The 19,733-nt window shown below is 44.7% G+C and overlaps 1 protein-coding gene across 1 annotated transcript in view; it reads left to right on the top strand.

Moving 5' to 3' along the window:
- Positions 1–19,733, top strand: part of SMOC2 (SPARC related modular calcium binding 2) — a 748,277-nt gene that overhangs the window by 273,239 nt on the left and 455,305 nt on the right. The gene's annotated exons all lie outside the window — the stretch shown is intronic.

The raw sequence follows: 19,733 nt of genomic DNA, 5'->3' as shown, positions 1-19,733 counted from the left end.
ACTAGCCAGAGGCTTGTCATTTTCAGCCTCATGTAATTTCTATTTCTACCAGACCTTTTCAGAGGATTCGAATGTGATATCCCATAATGATACAAGGGTATCTCAGTCTAATACTAATCCTATATTTTTTGAAGCAGGCACTTTTTTTCCAGAGATCCAGGTTCCACAGTTTACGGTGTAACAAGTGTATGGTAGTGTTGAGCGAGTGTGCATAGATTGTTTTTTAGGCAATCCATGCATGTGTCACAGCTGTCTAACAGCTGTGACACATGCAGCCGCAGCGGATCACATAGAGAAGCCAAACACGCCGAGAGTACTCGGCGAGTACCTGAGCACGCCAAAAGTACTCGGTGAGTACCCGAGCGTGCTCATTTAAAGGGTGAAACGAGCATGCTCGCTCAACACTAGAATATATAAATTAGATTATTGTTTCTACATTGCAAAATAATTATGCTAATACTTGAGACAGGGGATATTAATCATTCATCTTCCTTTACTCTTAAAACCCATAATTTCTGCCACCTGAGTGTGTCTGAGCAGAAAAGCAGCTTGATCTGCTGCGTGTGGTATAAGGGCTTCCAGTACAGCAGGCGTACACCGATCCCTCGCCCACCTCATCTTAATTTGATGTTAAATTCAAAGCTGTAAGTTCTGGCCCAGACCCTGATACCTCATGCATGGCATATGGCTGACTGCTGCTGCGCCATTATAAAACTTGTACTGTGGGTCAACTGATGGCGCTTTTCCTGGTGTCTGCCTCTAATTTGAGCAGTTTTGGCAGCTTTTGGCCCCGTTTGAAGGTGTTGTGTATGCGTTTGGTTATGCCCTTCATTGAATCCAATGGCGTTCGGCTATGTTTGGCCAATATTCAACTAATAAATTGGCGAATATTGCAAAATTGGCAATCGTAATCTGAACCGAACATTGAAATATTCACTCATCTCTACTAGCAACTCCGCAAGAGAAATTAACATGCTTGAAAGATGCGCTACATGTCTGAGTCCACGGATGATTCACAGGCACAGATGAACGCATAGTGGGCATGGGATTTCTACAAATCCCATCCACTATGCTGTAACATCTGGCTGCTGCGGGTTTGACACTGCATAGACACACAGCATCAAACCCGCAGCGGCTCCTGATCGTGTGCACATACCCTTAAAGCGATGTCCCACATTTCTTTTTTCAAATATCTTTAATTAGCTTCAAAAAAGCATTCAATGCTGTACAAAAACGCATCACGTTGAGTATTTTTTGACTTGAAGATTTGGTGCAGAAAATAATCTTCAGCAAGTCAATTCTCTGTGCATTTTTGTCGCTATTTTGCCTGCTTTTTTTTCAGTGCATTCAGTGGGTGAAAAACGCAGGCAAAACGCACCAAAAGCGAAAATAGAAAATAATATTTAGCATGTCAATTTTCTGTACATTTTTTCCTGTGCTTTTCACCCATTGAATGCACTGAAAAAAAGCAGGCAAAATAGCGACAAAATTGCGGCAAAAATGGAGGCAATAAAACGCATCAAAATAGCAGTAAAATCGCTGCAAAAACGCCGGCAATAACACACATCAATATCGCGGTAAAATTGTCGCTAAAACGCAGGAAATAAGGCTAAGTTCACACATTGCGTTTTTTTCAGCGTTTTTTATGTGTTTTGTTATGCAAATTTTCTGCTGCATTTTACAGTACCAGCAAAGTCTATGAGATTACAGAAATCTGATGCACACATCTTGTTTTTTTTTTATCAGGATTTTGTGCTTTGCATGTTTTTTTGCTATGGGCTATGTTCACACATTGAATTTTTGCTGCATCTTTTTTCTGCAGCAAATCCTGATGTCTTGCAGGAAGGTTTGTTCAGGATTTTTCTTCCTTTTTTTTGGTGCGTTTTTTCTGCGTTTTTTGCTGTATTTTTTTCACTGTCCTTGCATGTTCAGTGAAAAAAAAAAATCTCAGCAGGTTTTGGCACAAAAAAAGAGCTGAAAAAACTGACACCTGCGTTTTTTTCAGCGTTTTTTCACCACATATTATTTCCAATGGGTGAAAAATGCTAAAAAAACGATGAAAGAAGTGACATGCTTTATTCTGCAAAAAAACATGCAAAGCACAAAATACTGATTAAAAAAAACAAGATGTGTGCATGAGATTTCTGGATTCTCATAGACTTTGCTGGTACTGTAAAACGCAGCAGAAAATTTGCATAAAAAAACACAAAAAAAAAAACGATGAAAAAACGCAATGTGTGAACATGTGACTTCTTTGGCTATGTTCACACATAATGTTTTTTCAGCATTTTTTGATACTTTTTTATGCAAATGTTCAACTGCGTTTTACAATACTAGCAAAGTCTATGGGATTCCAAAAATGTCATGCCTATATCTTGTTTTTTTTTTTGTTCAGGATTTTGTGCTTTTCATGTTTTTTTTGCAAAATAAAGCATGTCTCTTCTTTCAGCGTTTTTTCAGCCTTTTTTCCTAGTTTTTTCACCCATTGGAAGTAATGGGTGGTGAAAAAAATGCAGAAAAAACGTACCAAAAACACAGGTGTCAGGTTTTTCAGCATTTTTTCACCGTTTTTGGTGCCAAAACCAGAATGAGATTTTTTTTTCCACTGAACTTTATGTGCATGTATATATATAACAATGGCTTTTTAGCAGTTTTTCAGTGTTTTTTCAGCGTTTTTCAGCCATTGGAAATAATGGGTGGTTAAAAAACGCACCAAAAACGCAGGTGTCAGTTTTTTCAGCTTTTTTTGTGCCAAAAACTGATGAGATTTTTTTTTTTTCACTGAACTTCATGTACATTCATAAAGAGACAAAAGGACAGTGAAAAAACGCAGCAAAAAAGTAAGAAAAATCCTTAACAAACCTTCCTGGCAAGACATCAGGATTTGCTGCATAAAAAAACGCAGCAAAAATGCAGTGAGAGAACATAGTCTAAGGCCTAAAGCTATGTTCACACATTACGTTTTTTCGATGCTTTTTTATGCAAATTTGCAGCTGCGTTTTACAGTACCAGCAAAGTCTATGAGATTGCAGAAATCTGATGCACACACCTTGTTTTTTTTTATTCAGGATTTTGTTCTTTGAATGTTTTTTTGCAGCATAGGGCTATGTTCACACATTGCGTTTTTTGCCGCGATTTTACCGCAATTTTGATGCATGTTATTGCCTGCGTTTTTGTCATGATTATACCCTGATTTTGATGCGTTTTAGCCGTGATTTTGCCGCACTTTTACCGCAATATTGATGCGTTTTATTCCCTCTGTTTTTGCCACAATTTTTCTGCGATATTTACACGTTTCATTGCCTGCATTTTGCCACGATTTTACTGCGACACTGATGCATTTTATTGTCTGTGTTTTTGCCGTGATTTTACCGTGCTTTTGATGTGTTTTATTGCCTGCGTTTTTTGCAGCGATTTTACCCCAATTTTGATGTGTGTTATTGCCTGTGTTTTTGCCACGATTTTGCCTCAATTTTACTGCGATTTTGATACGTGTTATTGCCTGCATTTTCAGGCTTTGTTCACACATCTTGTTTTTTTCACCGTTTTTTGATGCATTTTTTTATGCAAATTTGCAGCTGCGTTTAACAGTACCAGCAAAGTCTATGAGATTCCAAAAATCTGATGCACACATCTTGTTTTTTTTGTATTAGGATTTTGTGCTTTGCATGTTTTTTTTGCAAAATAGAGCATAGTGAAAGTTAAATAGTGAAAAAAAAACACCCACACCCAGAATAAAATAATTTATTTGAAATAACCACACAGACTCCTTTTAACCCTTTCGCAACCTTGGGTTTTGTCGTTTTTGCTTTTTCGTATTTTGCTCCCCTTGTTCCCAGAGCCATAGCGATTTTATTTTTTCGACAATATGGCCGTGTGAGGGCTTACTTTTAGCGGGACAAGTTGCACTTTTCAACGCCATTACTAGTTTTACCATATCGTGTACAGGAAAACGGTAAAAAAATTCCAAGTGCAGTAAAATTGCAAAAAAAGTGCAATACCACAGTTGTTGTTTTTTTTTTTTTTACTACGTTCACTGAATGCTAAAACTGACCTGACATTATTATTCTCCAGGTCATTACGAGTTCATAGACACCAAACATGTATAGGTTATTTTATATTTAAGTGGTGAAAAAAAATTCCAAAATTTGGTAAAAAAAAAATAAAAAAAATAGTGCCATTTTCCGAGACCTGTAGCGTCTCCATTTTTCGTGATCTCGGGCTGGGTGAGGGCTTATTTTTTGCACGCCGGGCTGACGTTTTTATTGATAACATTTTGGGGTAGATCCGATGTTTTGATTGCCCGTTATTGCATTTTATTACAATTTTGCGGCGACCAAAAAACATAATTCTGGCGTTTAGAATTTTTTTTCTCGTTACACCGTTTACCAATCGGATTAATTCTTTTTTTATATGGATAGATCGGGCGATTCTGAACGCGGCGATACCAAATATGTCTATGTAGGGTTTTTTTTTTTATATTTTATTTTGAATGGGGCGAAAGGGGGGTGATTTAAACTTTTATACTTTTTTATTTTTTTATATTTTTAAAAACTTTTTTTTTTCATTGACTGCATGCTTCAATAGTCTCCATAGGAGACTAGAAGCAGCAGTTGTCTGATCGGCTCTGCTACATACAGGGGACCAGCAGATCCCCTGCATGCAGCAGAAATGGTCCTGTGCTATGAGCGCCGACCACTAGGTGGCGCTCATAGCGACCAGATCATGACAACCACAGGCGTCTGCTGCAGACCCTGGGTTGTCATTCCCACCCATCGGTGACCCGCGATCACGTGACGGGGTCGCAGATGGGCGGGGCTTATGACGCGCGTTAAATGCCGCTGTCGGAGATTGACAGCGGCATTTAACATGTTAACAGCTGCGGGTGGATCGCGATTCCACCCGCGGCTGTTGCGGGCACATGTCAGCTGTAATAATCAGCTGACATGTGCTCGGTTCAGTGAGGGCTCAGCGCAGCAGCCCTCACTGAACCGGGGGTACGCAAATGTGCGTACTAATACGGCATGGGCTGTAAAGGGGTTTTAATAGTTCTAAATTAAACCCAGCTTACCATTACGCCCATTCCACTGAATCCATTGTCAGCTGCAATAAAAATAAAATAATAATAATAATTTGTCCCACGACGGGTCCAGCTCTGCCATATCTAGATGGCAGGCTGCATAGTAGCTTGATGCGACTATACAGACTGCCATCCTGCAGAGACACTGAGGACCGTATGCTTGCTCACCTCGGTGACTCACAGTACCGAGATCAAGTTGAGCGGGGTTTATACCATATGAACTCCGTTCACCTCACTGACGTCACCGCGAGTGATTTTACTGTATGTAGCTGATGAATTGTCTGGTTTCAAGGAGGTGGGTGCGTAAAAATCAGACGGCACTCACATGGTCCGAGTGCCGTGAGATTTTGTTCACACACTCATTGATTTGCATTGGCGAGTTTCATCTGAGATACGCGGCAATAAGAAGCATGCTGCGACTTTTTTTCTCAGTCCGATTTCAGCTGAGAAAAAAAAAATTGCAGATGAGATGTGCCTTATAGATTTAGTGACGTAGGGTCCCCCTAAAAAAATCTAATTAGCAAAGGCTAAACAGACAGCTGTGAGCTGATATTCATAGCCAAGGAAGGGGCCATGGACCCTGGCCCCCTCCGAGGCTAATAATATCAGCTCTCAGCCGCCCCAGAAATCCTTAAGATGCTCCCACTGCAGTATAGCGGTGGCGAGTGGGATAATAAGGTTGGGGTTTATGTCAGCCTTGTATTGGTGGCTGACATGAGTCCAGGTTAGTAATGGAGAGACGTCATTACTAACTCCGTAGTAAGGTTTTTGATGTTTTTTAAAGATGGCCAGAATAAAGTCTTATTTAAATAAAATTCCACACAGTTTTAAGAATTTATTTAAGAATAAAAAATACTGTAGCTCTCGTCTCCTCTAAGAAACCCAAAATAAGAAACAAAAATATCCCTCACTTGTCTGCCGTCATGATGTAATCCAGTGTCCCACGGCAATCTAGGTCACTTATACAGCAGCCACACCAGCAACCACTGATGTGACTGCTGTAGAGGACAGCACTGTATACACTAACAGGAGTGTAATCACTCCTGTCAGGTGTAACAAAATCACTGGCAGAATACTGGAGGGGAGATATGTTTCACTGAGGCTGTTAAACTTCAGTGGTATGAAACGTTGAAGTCTTCTCCTGCATTGTAGATGCAGAGAGGGTTAATCAACCAGATTTAAAAGGGCATGTTTTATAGGTGAATGGCCATAGTGCGGTCAGGAGGCCATTCACCATATCTCCACCCCAGGGTGTGGTCTGGGCTTTAAAAAGCCAGCCTTGTCACTCAGGTATGGGTCAGTGTGTTTTGCTAAATCCTGAGTAGCCATTACCTGGCAGATACAAGGACTATGCTGGACATTTTCTTTGTTTTGCTATTATGCCAGAAGAGCCGTGTTTATTTTTATGAACTCTATATTGGTTTATGCTGTTTGATAAACCAACAAGAAATTTAAAGAGACAGTGTTCCGTGTATACCTCCATGTGCAGCCGAGTGAGTCGATCTACCACAGGTGGTGTCAGATGTGCGGGCAGCGTCCCCAGTGAACACGTGTGACTGCTACAAGAGGGACTGCATGTCCTGGGTATAGGCGGCAGTGAGCCAGGAAGCGGAGTCAGACAGCATAGAGGACCTGATTAAGCACCTTGTAAAAGCCCAACAGCAGCAACAGCAAGCCCAACAGCAGCAACAGCCCAACAGCAGCAACAACTGGCACATCAGGAGATGAGTACGGTGCTAATGCAACAGATACAACAACAGCAGCTGCATCAACAAGATCAGCACTGAAAACAATAGCCACAGATTGAGTTACTCACAGAGGCGATTCGTTGGAGGCTGTCAGCCCCTCCCCCACATCCAGTTGATGACACATACGTCTGGAAGGCGGTAAGATGAGCAATGCAAAAATGACCCCGGAGATGATGTGGAAGCCTTTTTGACTGTGTTTGAAAAGGGTAGTAGAGTGGGAGAAGCTGCCAGCGGAGCAGTGGGCAGAGGTTCTGGCCCCCTATTTAACTGGCGAGCCCCAGAAGGCTTATTATGACCTGGCCTTGCAAGATGCCCATGAATATTGCAAACTAAAAACTGAAATACTTGCACGTTCAGGGGGGACTATGTTTGTCCGAGCTCAAAGGGTCCACCATTGGGCTTATTGCAGTGATAAACCCTCTTGCTCACAAATGTTTGATCTGCTTCATCTAGCACAGAAGCAGTTGCAGCCGGAGTCCTCCACCCCAGCCCAGATGGTAGAGTGGGTCGTAATGGACAGATTTATCCACTCCCTTCCCAGACTGGTGCAGACCTGGGTTGCCCAGGGTGACACCCGAAATGCAGATGACCTAGTGGGACTAGTGGAAAGGTACCAGGTGGTCTTGGGGTCCCTGAGGAAGCCGGGCGTTGTTGCATCCCATACTGGGGTACCAAGAAGGAGCCTGAATCTCAAAAGAGGGATAGTAGAGTCACCACTGGGGGGAGTTTGAGGTCCCAAGGGGTCGATGAGGGGTTGCCAGAAGTCGCTGGTAAGGACTTGACCTGTTGGAGATGTCACGGTCCTGGACACATAGCCGCCTGTTGTCCTATGTCCTCCGAACAGATGGACTGCAGCGTGGGGAGGCGCTGTTCATATTATGCCCATCCAGCCTGCAGCGTGGATTGTCAGCCTGGTGAGGCATGTCCAGTAACAATAAATTGGATACTGGTGACGGGGCCACACTCCCCCAGGAAAAACGGAGGCATCCACTGTTTTCACGGGGATGCCAAAGACTACCCTGTTGCCAGAGTGACTATAAAAATGAACTGCGGCACTAAGTCCCTTGAGGTGGGAGTAGTTAAGGACCTGTTACACCCAGTAATAATAGGGCGGGACTTTAGCCTGTTCTGGGCCTTATGGCAGAAAGCAGGCATACCACGTGACTCAGGAAGGGGCTAGTTCCACCATGTTGAATCCCCAACGCAGTTTGAGATGGATGAATTCCCCCTTTGTGTCCTTGCCATTGATGAGGATGAGACGGTGACCCTAGAGGCTGAGATTCCTGAGTTGGGGATTTCTGGGGGGAATTTTGGTACTGCTGAGATGCAGGATCTCACATTGAAAAATGCATTTGTAATAAATGGTTGCTCAAGAGCCGGGGGCTGGCACCAGTTTCCCATATTTCTCACTAAATGAGGAACTACTTAATCGGGTCACTAAACCAAGAGGGGAAGTGGTGGAGCAGTTGGTGGTGCCGGGTCCCTATAGGGGTAGGGTGTTAGACCTGGCCCATTCTCATAACTTGTGTGGGCATCTGAGAGTAGAAAAAAAAAACAAGAGCGGGTCCTGCAGAGGTTCTACTGGCCTGGATGTCACAGAGAGATTGTTAATTACTGCCGATCCTGACCCACCTGTCAGCTAACTGCTCCCGTGTCCCACTTCCGAATGCCTCTAGTTCCATTACCTATTATAGAGGTCCCATTTGTCCGTATTGCCATGGACCTTGTTGGGCCATTGTTTAAGTCTGCCAGGGGACACCAATACATCCTGGTAGTACTGCACTATGCCACTCAGTATCCGGAGGCGGTACCACTGAGAAACTCTTCCACCAGGAGTATAGCCGGAGAACTAGTACATATTTTCTCCCGGACAGGCCTGCCAAAGCAGATCCTGACTAACCAGGGAACTTCTTTTATGTCCAAGGTAATGAGGTAATTGTGTAAGGCTCTCCAGATCACACATCTCCGGATGTCGGTATACCATCCACAGATGGACGGCCTGGTGGAGAGATTCAACAAGACCTTGAAGTCTATGCTGAAGAAAGTAGTGGAGAAGGATGGGCAAGACTGAGATTGCCTACTGCTGTACCTGCTTATTTCTGTCAGGGAAGTTCCCCAGAGCTCTACGGGATTCTCACCGTTTGAGCTGCTATACGGACGGCACCCTCAGATTGTGAAGGTGATACCGATTGTGAAGGAGAGCCTCCTTCAAGCACAAGAAGCCCAGGCAAGGGTCTACAATTGGGCCACAAAGCTGAGACAATTCAGTCCTGGAGACCGAGTATTGGTGTTAGTACCCACGGTCGAAAAAGTAGATTTCTGACCAAGTGGCAAGAGCCATATGAGGTGGTCGAGAAGTTGCGTGATGTCAACTTTAAAGTCCACCAACCAGGAAGAAGAAAGCTGTACCAGATATACCACATCAACCTGCTTACACCATTGCGAGACAGAGAACCGATGGAAGTTACCTGTCTGGGTGGCAATCCTGAAGTCAGGGTCGAAGATGTCACAGTGGCAGAGACACTGTCACCGGACAAAAAGCAACAGTGCCGAGAACTGCTTCAGCGAAACCGAGATCTGTTTTCGGAGTTGCCAGGATGTACGCAGGTTGTGGAGCATGAGATCTTGACAGAACTGCATGTACGGGTGAACCAGAGGCCATATCCAATCCCCGAAGCCTGCCGCCAGGTGATCTCCAAGGAGGTGCGGAGAATGTTGAACCTGTGCGTTATCGAGGAGTCAAAGAGCAGCTGATTCATCCTGCCCATTGTTCCTGTGCCGAAGCCACACAGAGAATGGCGCTTCTGTAATGACTACAGAAAACTAAATGAAGTGTCTAAATTTGACGCATACCCGATGCCCCGGGTCGATGAACTTATTGAAAGGCTCGGGCCAGCCGTATACATCACTACCCTAGATCTTACAAAAGGGTATTGGCAAATCCTCCTGTCTCCAAGTGCCAAGGAGAAAACTTCTTTCTCTACACCTGTCACGCTAGGTGTGGGGAAGACTAAGTGCAACACATAGGGATGAGGGGTAAGAGAGCCCAGACACTAGGGAAAGGGGGAGTGGAGACCTCCTAGGCTGATCTGATATTACCCTATCTCCCCTATCGTCCCTATATTGGTTCCTCACCAATCGCCGCACAGGAACCTAAGACCCTGTATTTCCCTTGAGCTAGCCCCTGACTAGGGAAGGGGTGATGAGCACTAGTCAGTCCCCACTAACAACTAAAGACAACAAGGTAGACAGACACGGGGGAAGATGACTTAGCTTGAGCCGACTTCAGAGAATTTACACACGCGTCCTCTTTGCACCAGAGAGGAAGTAACCAGACTGCACTCCCTCCAAGCTTTCACAAGGAAACATGTGAATATCAGGCGCCTCCCTATTGCACATTGAAAGTATTTAAACATCCAGGCCAGCGTGCTAATTAGCAAGAGGAAGGTAGCTGCTGGGTCTTAGAGTGAGGCAGATCTAAGAAGGTGCCTGTAATGCTAAATGAAGAGATCTCCTGCAACCAACTGCAGGGCGACTGTGTCACATCTGACACACCCATGAAAACACCCTACGGATGCTTTCAGCACACTAGGTTGCCGTTCGGTCTGCAGGGTGCCCCAGCTACCTTCAAGAGGGCCATGGACCGGGTCCCAGCCTCACACAAGTAGTACTCCACCGCTTACCTGGACAACATCGCGATCTTCAGCCCAGATTGGGGAAGTCACCTACAGAAGGTCAAGGTGGTACTGGGTGCGCTGAAGAAGGCCGGCTTTACCATAAACCCGAAGAAATGCGCTGTGGGAAAAGAAGAGGCAAAATACTTGGGCTACATCTTTGGAAGGAGTGAAATAAAGCCGCAAGTGAAGTAGGTGGAAGTAATCCAAAAGATACCCCAACCGGCCTCCAAGAAACAGGTTCGGGTTTTTCTAGGAATTGTGGGATACCATTGCCGATTTATCCTGAATTTCGCCATGATAGCCGCACCCCTGACCGACCTGCTTAAAGGGACGAAGACAGCGATGGCCAAATGGTCTGAGGAAGCTGAGGGAGCATTCCAGCAATTGAAATTCTCCCTGTGTAAGCAGCAGGTCTCGAATGCTCCTGACTTCAATAAGGAGTTTGTGGTCCAGATGGATGCCTGGTGAACGGGGAGGAACATCCCATCCTGTATTTGAGCTGAAAACTGTCTGCCTGTGATAAAAACTACGCCATCGTAGAAAAAGAGTGCCAGGCCGTCAAGTGAGCAGTTGACACCCCGAGGTATTACCTTTTAGGCCGGAAGTTTAGGTTAGTGTCAGACCATGCACCCCTTAGATGGATGAGGGAAAGGATGGCGAAGAATTCCTCAGTTACTAGGTGGTTTCTAGCGCTCCAGGACGTTTTTCATGTAGAGCAAAGGCCCGGGAAACTACACAGTAACACAGATGCCCTGTCCAGACGTCCCTGGTTAGCAAGTGAAGGTCAAAGTCACTGGCAGAATACTGGAGCAAAGATAAGTTTCACTGAGACTGTTAGTTTCAATGATGTGAAACATAGAAGTGTTCTCCTGCATAGTAGGTGCAGAGAGGGTTAATCAGACAGATTTAAAAGGGCATGTTTTATAGGTGAATGGCCATAGTGCTTGCAGGAGTCCATTCACCATAGCTCTACCCCAGGGTGTGGTCTGGGCTTTAACCCCTTAGTGACCGGACCAATTTTTTTGAAATCTGACAAGTGTCACTTTATGTAGCAATAAATCGGTAATGCTTCAACATATCAAATTGATTTTGATTTTTTTTTGTGACACATGATACTTTATAATAATGGTAAATTTAGGTTGATTTGTTTTGCATTTATTTATAAAAATGTCTTAAATTTTACAAAAATGTTTTAAACATTGCAATTTTCAAACTTTGAATGATTATCCCTTTAATTCCGTTTGTCATACCACACAAAAACATTAATGAATAACATTTCCCTCATGTCTGCTTTACATCAGCACCATTTGTAAAATGTTGTTTTATTTTGTTAACATTTTAGAAGGTTTAAAAATGTAGCAGTAATTTTTCATTTTTTAAGAAAATTTACAAAACTTATTTTATAGGGACCTGTTCAGTTTTGAAGTGACTTTGGGGGTCCTATATCTTGGAAACCACACAAAAGTGATATCATTTTACAAACAGCACCCCTCAACGTATTTAAAATTGTTTTCATGTAGTTCATTAACCCTTCAGGTGCTTTTCAGGAAGTAATGGAAAGTGGCATGACAAGAATGAATAAGTTTATTTTTACCACATAAATTTTGATAACTTCTGAACAGGCCGCTATAGCCGGCAGACCCTTTGGACATGAACTGCCAAGGCAAACATCAGGACCACACAATTAAAATCTCAGAGTGCCGATGAGGTTAAAGAGGAAGACACCACATTATGTTAACTATTTAGAGTTTGTAGTCACTATTGACAGAAGAATCTAAGGTCGGTGCCAACACTGATTGTGGCTGATGCAGCAAGTTGTCATCTATAGTGTACAGGTCACAGTTACAGGATTGTCACCTGTCGGGGAATGCTAGTCTCTTATATTGCAGGTCAGTAAAAAGATGTTTATTGGTCACTAAAGGGTTAAATAGCCAGTCTTGTGACTCAGGTGTGGGTCAGTATCTGGAAAGGCTTGCTCCAGAGAGGAGCTTGCATGTGTGGTGCTGAACCATGTGTTTTGCTAAACCCTGAGTGGCCGTACCCTGGCAGGTACAAAGACTATGCTGGACATTTTCTTTTGTTTTGTTATTTTGCTAGAAGGGCCGTGTTTATTTTTATGAGCTTTATATTGGTTTATGCCGTTTAATAAACCAACAAGAAATTTAAAGAGACAGTGTTCCGTGTCTACCTCTGTGTGCAGCCAAGTGAGCCAATCTACCACAGAGTGTATAGTTCTGTGCTGCAGGAGTGAGGTCACTGGAGTTCAAACAGCTGAAGATCAGCTGAGAGCTCCGGTGATCTCACTTACCGCATCAGTGTTGTATGGAAAAATTCTCACACAGCATCGGTGCTGTAAGTGAGAGCACCGAAGCTCTCTGCTGATCTTCAGCTGATGAACTCCAGTGACCTAAGTGCTGTAAGCTCCTTGCGATACACTGTGGGAGCGATCGCGCTCCTGTCAGTGTATCTCTGGCTGCCAGATAACACAGTCACATCTCCGGATGTGGCTGTGTTATCAGTGACATCGACGTGGGAAACTCGCTATTATATGGACTGCGGCAGACAGGTGAGAATTATGGTGGTTTATTTTATCTTTCTTACAGGCGATTTTGGCTTTGGGGATTAGGTGTAAGGGGTGTAAGGTGAGTATATGGTGTTTTTTTATTTTTTACAGGGGACGAGGGCATTGGGGATAAGGAGTAGATGAGTATAATGTGTTTATTATTTTTATTTAAATATTTATTTTTTCTATTTTTTTTTTATTTTCACTTTCAGTGCACGAGCGCTGCTGATGAAAGATTACTCCTCCCATTAGCGGCGCTTGTATACAGTGACAGAAGTTGCCGGATGATGGGTGTAGTAGTCCAATCAATCGGCACCTATGACCCGCGGTAAGCTTTTTACCGTGGGTCACTGTCACAGCTGCAGAAACATGCTGATACCTGACAGCATGATCCCGCAGTGCTGTGACCGTTAGTAAAGATCTTACCGCCGCTCACTGCCCCTGTTTCTCTCGCTGTCATGCAGATGACAGCTTGGGAAACCAGGGATGTTCGGGACCCCGTTCGGGTTCGTGTTCTGGACCAAGTGCCGAACACGAACATTTTTTTAATGCTCAGGTTTAGTCGACGAACTCGAACATCAAAACATTCACTCATCTCTAGTTTTAACTCCTTAATAGAGATGAGCGTTGTTCTACTCGAACTGTTCGCCAATCTCAAATTCGAGCTGTTTTGGGCGGTGTTCGAGCCGGTCGGCGAACACGAACAATTTGAGAAAAATTCGGCTGTTCGAGGTTATGTTCGATAACTGTTCGTGCACCAAAATCATAACTGGATTTTTTCTCAGTAATGATGAAAATTAATGTTAATACGCAGTTTGAGTGTACAGCGGGGCGGGGGGAGGGGCAGGGGATGGATCTCTGCAGGAACAATGAAGATCTCCATTTTTTTTTCTTCAGCCTATCAGCAGCGCACACACGGAGCGAAGTGCTTTTTTTCACACAAGCAAGGGCATGTGTGATTGGCAGTGTATGTCACATGTCCTTGCCCTATAAGACCAAGCCATTTTCCCCGTCGCCACCATTTTCTCACTGCTGCAGCTGCGTGTTAGACGGCACCGCTGTTGCTGTGTGCGCTATACCTTGTTAATTTCAAGCCAATTTTCGCACAAATATACAGATAGCTTGGGAGTAGGGAATAGTTGTGATTGCAGTCCTTTTAAGGACTAGGTTACAGCATTTCCTACGACTTTTATCAGGCAGGTCTGTGCTCTTAAATAGATAGATTGTGGGAGTAAAGACTAATTGTAATTGGAGTCCTTTTCAGGACTAGGTTACATCAGTTCCTATCAGTTTTTGCCAGGCAGGTCTGTGCCAGTGCTGTTCAAGTTTTTTTCACAGCATTTGGCTGAATCTAGCAAAGCTAATCCTTTTTGGCCTATTGCAGAGTGTGTTAGTCAGTGGAGTAGCCTATCTGTGTTGCAAGATATACCACCTGTGTATAGAATACCAATTTTTTTACTGCACCTAGTGAAGTAAAATCTTTTGGGCATAGCATCATTCTATTAGTCCATCTATACTGACCTCCATCAGGTTGCAAACTGAATATAATTTTTTTCTGCATCTAGCTCTGAAAAAATATTTGGGCTTCTAGCAGTGTGTGGGACTTGGTCTATTAGTCCATCTATACTGACCTCCATCAGGTTGCAAATTAAAAATAATTTTTTTCTTCATTTAGCTCTGAAAAAATATTTGGGCTTCTAGCAGCGTGTGGGACTTGTTCTATTAGTCCATCTATACTGACCTCCAACAGGTTGCAAATTAAAAATAATTTTTTTCTGCATCTAGCTCTGAAAAAATATTTGGGCTTCTAGCATTGTGTGGGACTTGGTCTATTAGTCCATCTATACTGACCTCCATCAGGTTGCAAATTAAAAATAATTTTTTTCTGCATCTAGCTCTGAAAAAATATTTGGGCTTCTAGCAGTGTGTGGGACTTGGTCTATTAGTCCATCTATACTGACCTCCATCAGGTTGCAAATTGAATAAAAAAATTTTCTGCATCTAGCTCTGAAAAAATATTTGGGCTTCTAGCGGTGTGTGGGACTTGGTCTATTAGTCCATCTATACTGACCTCCATCAGGTTGCAAATTAAAAATAATTTTTTTCTTCATTTAGCTCTGAAAAAATATTTGGGCTTCTAGCAGTGTGTGGGACTTGTTCTATTAGTCCTTCTATACTGACCTCCAGCAGGGTGCAAATTGAATATAATTTTTTTCTGCATCTAGCTCTGAAAAAATATTTGGGCTTCTAGCGGTGTGTGGGACTTGGTCTATTAGTCCATCTATACTGACCTCCATCAGGTTGCAAATTAAAAATATTTTTTTTCTGCATCTAGCTCTGAAAAAATATTTGGGCTTCTAGCAGTGTGTGGGACTTGGTCTATTAGTCCATCTATACTGACCTCCATCAGGTTGCAAATTGAATAAAAAAATTTTCTGCATCTAGCTCCGAAAAAATATTTGGGCTTCTAGCGGTGTGTGGGACTTGGTCTATTAGTCCATCTATACTGACCTCCATCAGGTTGCAAATTAAAAATAATTTTTTTCTGCATCTAACCCAGCCAATAGTTTTGGCCTAATACCACAGTTTGGCCACTCAGCTCTGCTCGGTTACCATCCATTGTTTTTTTGTGCAAACAACTCCAGAGTTGTGAATTAGTTAACCACCAAAATGAGTGGAAAAAGGCCTGCTGCTGGTGGAAAGGGGAATAGGCGTGTTGGGAAGGGGAAAAAAGGTTGTGTCCGTGGGGTAGGTGCAGAAGAAAGACCATCTTCCAGCCAAACTAAAATGTCTACTTCTTTTAGCGGACAATGTGATAAGATCCCTTTCTTACGGCCACGCCAATCGCTACAAATTCCAGATGAGGCACAAAAACAGCAGGAGCTTCAACGGATATCAAGTGCTCCTTTAAGTGGGCTCTCCTCCACATCAACTTCAACATCACAAATACTCCAGTCCTCAAAGGTGTCACCCAAATCGCACTTGCTTCCTCACAGCTCCCAAATCTCCAGCTGCCCGTCTGAGTATGAGGTAGAACAGATGGTTGAGTCTGCAGAGCTGTTTACTCATACTATAGCCTGGGAATCAGAGGTCGACTCCAGCGCTTCTGTGAATCCAGACGAGGAAATGATCTGCACTGATGCCCAGAATCTTTATGAGTCGGATCCAGGACCAGACGCAGAAGGTTCTGACCATAATGTAGACCCTCATTCCCAAACTGTAACTCCTGTTGGTGGAGACAATGAGGAAGACGATGATAAGACTCAAATACCTGATTGGAGCGACAACTTTAGTTTTTTGTCAGGGCAGGAACAGGTTGGCTCTGAGGACGACGGGTGTGATAACGCACAGGGTGATGATGATGAGGTCGGAGATCCCACTTACTGTCAACCCACAGTCAGCCAAGAGATGAGGTCAGCAGAGGAGGTGGAGGAAGATGCTAGTGACGACGAGGTCAGGTTGCGCCTTCCTGGACAGAGACGTAGTACTGGAAGCACGTCAACAACTGCATCCTCAAACACAACTCTGCCACTCACCACAAGTCGTGGTGGCTCTTCAGGTCGCATGGGTGCTAAGCCTTGCATAGCCTGGGCATTTTTTCAGATCGATAAAGATGACCCAACTCGTGTTATCTGTAACATTTGTCAGCAAAAGCTAAGTAGAGGCCAAAAAATACATAGTTTGAGTACTTCATGCATGAACCGGCACATGGACATGAAGCATAAGTTGCAGTGGGAAGCTCAGTGTGCTACAATGCGGTCTAGCCGGCCGGGCCAACCACCGTCTGCCATATCTTGTGCATCCGCGGCCTCTTCATCCTCTGTGACTGGGGGGACAGCAGTCACACCTGTTTTGGGGCGCAGACCTGCCACCTCTTTACCCGCAACAGCCAGCGTGATTGGCAGGTCATCATTTTCTTTGGATGTGGTAACACCAGCTGGTCTTGAGCGCTGTCCGACATCGATAGCACCACCTTTGGATCAAGGCAACCTAACATGTCCGCCTGCATCTTCCTCACAGACCGGCAGTTTGCCGGGGACACCCTTATCAACCCCGTCTAAGCACAATAGCCAGCCCTCGGTCCCTCAGATGTGGACAAGTAAAAGACCATTTCCTCCTAGCCATGAGAAAGCTAAGAGGTTGAATTTCACCATCTGCAAGCTCTTGGCTACAGAAATGCTGCCTTTCCGCCTGGTGGACACAGAGGATTTTCGAGACCTTATGTCCGTCGCAGTGCCCCAGTACCAGATGCCCAGTCGGCACTACTTCTCAAAGAAAGGTGTGCCTGCGCTCCACCAGCATGTCGCACACAACATCACCGCTTCTTTGAGAAACTCTGTGTGTGACAGGGTGCATTTCACCACAGACACTTGGACGAGTAGGCATGGACAGGGGCGTTACATGTCGCTGACTGGGCACTGGGTAACTATGGTGACAGCAGGACAAGGGGCTGCTGTCCAAGTCTTGCCGTCCCCACGAGTTGTGCGTCAATCCTCTTTATGTCATTTTTCCTCCACTGCTTCTGCCTCCTCAACCTCCTCTCGGTCTTCCACCTGCACCCAAAGCCTGTCTGGTCATGCCACAAGCTTTCTAACTGCGCAGAAGGGATCCTGCACACCTCCTTACTATGCTGGCAGTAGGGCTCAACGTCATCAGGCGGTTTTTACATTGAAATGTCTGGGAAATGTGAGTCACACAGCTGAGGAGTTGTGGTCAGCTCTGGAGAACCAATTTCATGAATGGTTGTCTCCACTGGACCTGAAACCAGGGAAGGCCGTGTGCGACAATGCTGCAAACCTGGGTGCGGCCCTTCGCCGGGGCAATGTCACACACGTGCCTTGTATGGCTCACGTGTTGAACCTGGTTGTCCAGCAATTTTTAGCCCACTATCCCAGACTAGATGGCCTTCTGCAGAGGGCACGGTCGCTGTGTGCTCACTTCCGCCGTTCGCATCCCGCAGCTCAGCGACTTACATCTCTACAGAAGTCGTTGGGCCTGCCACTTCACCGGCTAAAATGCGATGTGCCTACCCGGTGGAATTCAACTCTGCACATGTTGCAGCGACTGTGGCAGCACCGACAAGCCCTGGTGCAATACGTTCTGACGTATAGCCTGGGCCAACGAGATTCAGAGGTGGGGCAAATCACGCTGGAGGAGTGGTCTCAGATCAGGGACCTATGCACCCTTCTGCACAGTTTTGAAATGGCGACGAAGATGTTTAGTGCTGACGATGCCATTATCAGCATGACTATTCCGGTGATTTACATGCTGGAGCACATGTTAAACAGAATTCGGAGTCAGGTGGTGGCACAAGAGGAGGTGGAGGAAGTAGAGGAGGAGGAGTTGTATGCGGAAGGGCTAACATCTGCAAGGTCCAGACGGTCGGCAGCACCAAGGCGGCAGGCATGTGAGGGTGGGGGAGATGATTTTACCAGGGCGCATGGTAGCAGCCAAACTAGTGAGGAAGGTGCAGGAGCCCAGGAAGAAGTGGAGGACGAACTGATGGAAGACTCATCAGATGAGGGAGACCTTGATCACATTTCTGTTGTGCGAGGTTGGGGGGAGAGGACAGAGGAAGGAAGCATGATTGCTACCTCGCCACCAACACAACAGGGACTTGGTGCTCCTGGATGCGCAACACACATGAGTGCCTTCTTGCTGCACTACCTGCAACATGACCCTCGAATTGTGAGAATTAGAAATAATCCTGACTACTGGGTTGCCACACTGTTAGATCCCCGGTACAAAAGTAAATTTGCAGAAATTATTCCTGCCATAGAAAGGGATGCACGCATGCAGGAGTATCAGCAGAGACTGTTGCAGAATCTTACATGTGCTTTTCCACAAAATACCAGTGGTGCACGTAGTGAATCTCACAGTTCCAACTTGCCAACCGTGGGACCGTCAAGTGTTCAGCACTCAAACCGTAACAGAACCACAGTATCTGCTGGTAACATCAATTTTGCGGAATCATTTCACCACTTTTTTAGCCCATCCTTTGCAAGGCCACAGGAGACAAGAAGTCTGACACATAGTCAACGCCTAGAGACGATGGTACAGGAGTATCTCCAAGTAAACATTGAAGCCACGACTGTGTCACTGGACCCTTGCTCTTTTTGGGCTTCCAATCTGGATAAATGGCCGGAGCTAGCCACTTACGCCTTGGAGATCTTGTCATGCCCCGCAGCCAGCGTTCTGTCTGAACGTGTGTTCAGCGCTGCTGGTGGTGTGCTGACAGATAAGCGCACGCGGCTCTCCACTGATAATGTAGACAGACTCACGTTCATAAAGATGAACAAATCATGGATCCGAAACGACTTTTCTACCCCTGTGTCATCCTGGGGAGAGTAAAAGCTTGATGATTGGTTAAAATCACCCTACCAACCGTTTTAAGCTTTCAAATTACTAATCATGTTTATCTGTATCTTGACTGGAAAATAATTTGGGCTTTGTAGCAGTGTGCAGCACTGATCCTATTAGGCCATCTATAATAAGCTTCACCAGATTTAAAATTAAAAATAATTTTTAGCTGCATCTAGCCCGGAAAATAATTTTGGGGCTCCGAGATGCGCAAGACACATAAGTGCCTTCTTGCTGCACTACCTGCAGCATGACCCTCATATTGTCAGAATTCGAAGTAATCATGACTACTGGGTTGCCACACT

Source organism: Phyllobates terribilis, unplaced genomic scaffold, assembly GCF_046119375.1.
Source record: "Phyllobates terribilis strain yellow unplaced genomic scaffold, ASM4611937v1 Scaffold_3__8_contigs__length_932513732, whole genome shotgun sequence".
Taxonomy (NCBI): Eukaryota; Metazoa; Chordata; class Amphibia; order Anura; family Dendrobatidae; genus Phyllobates; species Phyllobates terribilis.
This window is presented reverse-complemented; position numbering and strand designations above follow the sequence as displayed.